The following is a 6,544-nucleotide window of genomic DNA, read 5'->3' on the forward strand; positions in this document are numbered from 1 at the left end:
GTTCCCAGATTCTGTCTAGTTGCTATCTCAGGGTATCATGTTTTCTAAAAAAATGATCCCACTGGGTGTTGAGTGTTTCATGCAGGGAACACTCCAGGGAATGTGACCAGTCCAGAGTTAGGCTGAAAACCTGATCTCCCATGTAACGATTGATCAGACTGTTGGCCTGGTTGGATGGTCAGCAGCAGGGAGTGCACTGCCCCTGAAATCAAGAGCTGCATGGAGATATTTCATATGATTGAGTTGAGAGGTGGAAGGATTTGAACCAAGTACATCCAGACTGTGGGAGCCCAGAGCAGATAAAGATGAAGAACCCAGTGCAGTTAGAGTGACCCAAGTCAATGGGTGCATAGGCGCTAATTGCAACAATTGCCAGATAAATGCTCACACCAGATTGCACACACCTCTCATCCAAAACCAGCCAGCTCTTCTGATATAAAATTCTTACACACTATTCCCTGTGGAGAATTCTTTTTAAAAACTGAGTCTGTATCTGGACACATCATCTGTTGCTGTTCCCAAAAGGGGTTTGCATCAAGCAGAAAAGCCCATTTCCAAGGATTCCAACTCAAAACCTCCCTTAAACCTCACTTGGAGATTCTAATTCAAGCTCTTTTTCTTTGTGAGGAGCAGAAAACTTGACAGAAAACCTGGAGGATAACAGGTATAAGAACACCTGCCAGAGGGTCTGAAATGACAACTCCGATGGAGAAAAGTCAAAAACCTTTGAGATCAATAGTTTATCCAAAGACACTGCTTTGGGGATTTCTGCCACCTTCTCTGTAGACAGTGGGTGGTACAAAGCATGGGAGACCATCCCATTTAGTCAAGACAGTACCCCACTGCTGCTGGCCATTCATTTGTCCAGGGACAAATATTGAGCATTAAATAGTCTTGGTTCTAAAAGAATTAAAACTCAATTCCACTGAGCCACCAGGGGCAGAGGAAAGCTGAGAACCCATTGTGCACCGTAGTGGCCTTGATTTGATCTGTCATTGTCCCATATTCTCTTAGCCTTTCCTGAATTCTTGTTACAGCTATCTGTGGGGTGTAGATATTTTTGTGTAACATGAAAGGCCTGTGAAATCAGATATGGAGTACTGTTGTGGCTTCCTTTGATTTTTCTCCTTACTTGGGAGAGGTAGAAAAGGCATATTTTTAAGGGTTTTTTTAAGACCTTTCAGATCCAGAGGACATTGGGCATTGCACAGGAACAGGCTCTCATTAAAAGTCTCTTAAGCAGCTGGAATGTAGCTGGAAGGAGATTAAAGGAAATAGATGAATTTAGCAAAGTGCTTAGACAGAAAAGTAGGGAGAAATAAAAGTTTGAGGTCCTTATTGTTCTTTCAGATTGCTAGCAGGTGTGCATTAATTCAAAGACTTTACTTTTTTTGCCATATGATCTGTAGATAATAAACTCTAAATCATCTAAAAATGATGTGCAGTTTGCCTAACTGCAAATATCTGCATATTTTATCTATAATCTTGTAAGAATTTTCTCATACCGTGGTCTCGATCTGATCAAGTGTTAGTTTTACTCTAATAAAACACAGTTATAGTTAATATTGTCAGAGCCTGCAAGCGTTCACTCATATGGGTAAGATCTTGGCTGTGTCTGTTGTGACTCTGAGAGTGACTTCTGCTCCCCGCTGTGCCACTGCTCAACTGCACGACCTTGGGCAACTCTTTTAATTCCTCTGCCTGCGTACGTATCTAAATTTAAAGTTATGTGAGACACTGGTTTTGAGAGCTATGTCTGTGCACTGATCTGATGCAACGAATCCTGATCTCTGTAGGAGCCTCCGAGCACTGCATTATAATTTTCTCATGCTGACGTTCACACGTGTTAGGTAATGAGCGTGACAGTTTGCATGAGGGAAACTTTCATGGAAAGATATATTCCAGATAGCTAATCCACACGTCTTAGATTAACTAATTTACTGATGATTTTGTTTACTCCTCAATGTGTTATTTCCATCTGGTTATTTCTATCCTCCATTTCTAGAGAAAAATCAAGTTACGTTGTGTGTTGTGACTTTAGAAATTCACAAAAAAAAAGGGAAGTATTAAGTAAGTTTGCCTGTGCAAGCAGCTATTTGAGTAGGATGCTGTATTACCTCTGTCAGAATTTAAAGTATTGCTGGATCCAATTTTAGAAAGTGTTTTTTTCCCCATGAAGCTTTTGCTTTGCATAGTGTAAAAGATGAATTAGACTTGGTATCTTTGCTCTGCGTGTGGTCCCAGGCTGTATTTGCTGTTTGCTACTGAGATTGCTCTGAAAATGGAATAAAATTCTTCAAAGGTTGTTTTTATAGTGCCTATCACGATCCTGTTCGAGTTTTCCACAAATATTCATGTCCAACATCCTTCAGGGTCTGGAGAATGGCAACACCACCTTCTCCCAGATCTCACTGGCCACTGGCGGGTCATAAGACATCCTTGAGATAATCGCTTTCCAGGGTTGTAGGAACAGCTGTCCTGGGTCAGACCAAAGGCTCATGTAGCTTCACAACCTGTTTTCAACACTGGGTAATAATAAGCATGAAGGCAAATGCATAAAAAGGAATAGGATGGCAGATAGTGATGCTCTCTCAGAATACCCTCCAGCTTCTGACAGTCTGCACCTCAGGACTTTCCTGTGTCAAAGTATCTTTGTGTTTAATGGTCCCTTATGAATTTGTCTCCCATGGTTGTGTATGAATGCATGTATACTTTAACATTCCCAGTGTCCTGCATTAAGAAGTGCTGCAAGTTTAACTGCAGCTTCTGAACCTCATTTCATTTATTTCTAGTCTGTTGATTAATAAATTAATATAATTCCCCCTGGTTCTTGTACATTAGCGGTAGGAATAATCTTTCTTTATTCACTTGCATGTCAGTCATGATTTTGCAACCCGGTGTTCTCCCAGTATTCCTTTTTGTCCTGGTGGAAACTATGGAAGATACCCAGTCTATCTGTCTTCATACACAAGCTATTTTGGAAATCTGTCAACTTTACAAGTCCAAGTAGAGTGTAGCAGCTGGGTTACCCTTGGTCTTTCTGTTCAATGACTCCTTCAAACACCTCTAGTAGTTCTGTGAGGCATGGCTACTTTTTGCAGAAGCTGTGTTGACTCTTCTCCACGGTTCTGTATTTAACCTATGCCCACTCATTCTACTCTGTTCTCACAGTTTCTAACAACTTGCCCAGGTCCTGTGCTGTGTAGATTATCACATCTCTTAAAAAATGTCGAGATCTGTTTGCCACCTTTTCTCCCTTTTACACTCATGCAGTTTTAAGCAATGTCTTTTGCGCCACATTTTCCTTCCTGAGTCAGCACTCTGCTGTGAATACTGAGACATCCAGTGAGCTACAGAACAGCACACAGTCTTGTCTTCATAGTTTCTTCCTTAGGAAATGCATCAAAGCCCCTGACAAACATGGGGGTGCTCAGTAGCCCTTAGTTAAACTGTGTCTGCTTAAGGTCTGAATTTCTGATCTTAGCTCTCATCCTATGGGTCTTGCTTTGCTGTTCACCACTAGACTAAAGCAGTATCTGCTATATCTTTTCCTCATGAGAAGGGATGAATGGATTTTAGGCCAATATCCTAGCTCCTTGGGATGAGCACATAGAAGAATAAAACGTGAGCCGTTATCTTTGCAATTTTCTGTTTTATCCCCAGTTGAGGTCATACTATAGGACTCCTTTGGAAACAGAGCCACCAAACCTCTACACTAGAGCTCCTGCTGCTTCTGAAGCCCCTGTGAAAAGGAAGGGCTGAGAGCTGATCACACCTTTCATAGGAAGGAGACGACTAGTCTAAATAGTCAGTGAAGCTACTATTGCTGTCTCAAAAATATCTGACAAGGGATGAATACTGGTTTAGCTGGGATGGAGGACACTAAAATGAGGATGGAGACTGGCAGAAGGGGAGCTGTCTTTGTTCTGAGAAGGGATTTTTGGGAATTAGGATGCTTGGCATGGGTGGTAGTTCTGTTGGTATGTGGACAATCAGTAGCTTGGTATACAGGAGTTTAGTAAAATTGCGTATGTGGCTTTCCAGCAGTGAGCAATTTCAGTGTTGTTATATGAGGCTCTTAAACCCTTCTTTCCAGTGTCAGTTCCCTTTTTATATTTCTTCTTGCTGTGCCATGAACTTGGGAAACTTTGCTGCATGGGAGCACAGATACTACATGGCAAATGGAGACTAACCACATCTCACATTTAACTTGTTGATGAGTGCATTTTCCTGTGATGTGAGTACTGGAATCCCACTACCATAGAATCATAGAATTTTTAAGGTTGGAAAAGCCCTTTAAGACCATCAAGCCCAACCATTCCCCTAACCCTGCCATCCCACCACTAAACCCTGTCCCTAAGCACCTTGTCTGCCCAGCTTTTAAATACCCCCAAGGATGGGGACTCGACCCCTTCCCTGGATAGCCTCTTCCAGTGCCTGACAAACCTTTCAGGGAAGGAATTTTTCCTCATGTCCAACCTAAACCTCCCCTGGCACAACTTGAGGCCATTGTCTCTTGTCCTATCGCACGTTCCCTGGGAGCAGAGATCGACCCCCTCCAACTCCCCCCTCCTGTCAGGCAGTTGTAGAGAGCGATAAGGTCTCCCTTCAGCCTCCTCTTCTTCAGGGAGAACACTCCCAGGTCCCCCAGCCGCTCCCCATCAGCCTTGTGCTCCAGACCCCTCACCAGCTTCATTGCTCTCCTTTGTTTTCTTGGTCAGATACCAAGCAAAGTCCAGGTCTCTGACGCTCTGGGGGAGCATTGTTCCTCTCCCAAATGATGTAATAGAAACACTTCTTCCTGAACCCAGCATTGTCCCAGTGAGTTAGGTTCAGTCTGAACATCCCTAAGAAGTCAGTCTTTTATTGACGTCTAGGCCTCTCCCTTCCCATGCTGTAGTTGGCCTACCTTAATCTTCTTGAGCTTCAGAACTTGTGCAGAGCATGTGCTTATGCACCCAGGGAACTATAACTCCAATGAACATGTATATTGGTTTTTAAGCACCACAGTGAGTCAGGTAAAGCAATCAAGGTTGCTCATCATGTGTTGGTCTCACTCACTTGGGTCAATCTTGTATCCCTCACCACAGTTCCTCCAGCTCAGGACTGCCATGTCCCTTGTGCACCAGCTGTTGCTGCCCTCTCTGTGCTGTGTTTGGTGCCAGATAGGGCTTTGAACTGTGCAGTCTGAATTGCTCTCTGAAGCTCATCAAGCTGTATTAATTCCAGTTTCTTGGGCAGAACCTGGCCCCAAATATCTGTCTGTGTTTCGAGTATTGCCTGTTTATCTCTTGGCTCTCACTGGAACATCTCTTGTTTCTGTCCTCCAGTTCAGCAGTGACAACAGGATTAAGAGATTCTTCTCACCCATTTGGTTTCTAAAGTTTAATACTTGCTGTGTGATTCACAGTTCTTGGTTAGTTTTCAGGTCTCTGGATGATTTAATTGCACTTGTTCCTAGTTACAGACGTGTGAGTGCATCTGGAGGTTGTAAGCTACTGTGAGAATGAATGCAGAAGCACTGCAGGGTTATATCAGTTGAATTGTGCTATAACTCCCGTGCCTGGATAGACTGGATTGACTACAGAGAGACCTAGACAACTGGCTCAGAAATAGATGTCTATAAAGTATGTGGAGGACTAAAACCGCAGCTGCAGTGCTTCACTTGCATCCTCCAAAATGAAGATTATATCCCATATAAGACCAGGGTCTTACTTGAACAGCTGAGTGTTAGAAATGTCTGTCTGTTGTGGAGCCAGGTAAATCTCATCTTGGTCACTTCCATTGGTTAAAATTCCCTGCTTGTGAGATGGAGTGTGGTAGACAAAATGGCACAGACTTCACTCTTCTCTCTCTGCCAGCACAGACTGGCATTTGCTGTGCAGAAAAATGGAAACATGACCAGTTAGACCTGGTCAGACAATTTAGCTGTGGAAGAGCCCTGCTTTTACAAGGAACCTGACAGTGGTGCCAAGGTGAAAAATCTCCCTTCCTACACAGCTGTGGGGAATTGCTTGTTTGGCTTTGTGCCAGCCTCCTAACTGGTGTCCATGTCCATCTGGCTCAGTTTGATCAAACACTGAGCTGTACAGGGAAGATGACGGAGAGTCACTGCACCCCACCACTGGTGGGGGTGCCAGCAGCCAGGTAGTCTTTGTAGATGTCCTTAAGAGATTGCTCCCGATTGCATCCCTCCCTATCCAGCTTTGCTTGTCTGACTCCCACACTCACTTTGTGGAGCAGCATTACCCAGTTTGCCCGACTGGGGGAGAGAAACAAGAACCAACTGGCTCATCTGTTTGTCCATGTTGAACTACCCGTGGACCTGCAAAGAAAACAACAGGGTTTGGAGGAGGGGAGGCGTGATCTGCAAATCATAGAATCATAGAATGTTTTGGGTTGGAAGGGACCCCTAGAGGTCATCTAGTCCAACCCCCCTGCAGTGAGCAGGGACACTGCTAACTAGATCAGGTTGCTCAGAGCCCCATCCAACCCGGCCTTGAATGGTTCCAGGGATGGGGCCTCCACTACCTCTCTGGGCAAC

Source organism: Egretta garzetta, unplaced genomic scaffold, assembly GCF_000687185.1.
Source record: "Egretta garzetta isolate BGI_Z169 unplaced genomic scaffold, ASM68718v1 scaffold745, whole genome shotgun sequence".
NCBI lineage: Eukaryota > Metazoa > Chordata > Aves > Pelecaniformes > Ardeidae > Egretta > Egretta garzetta.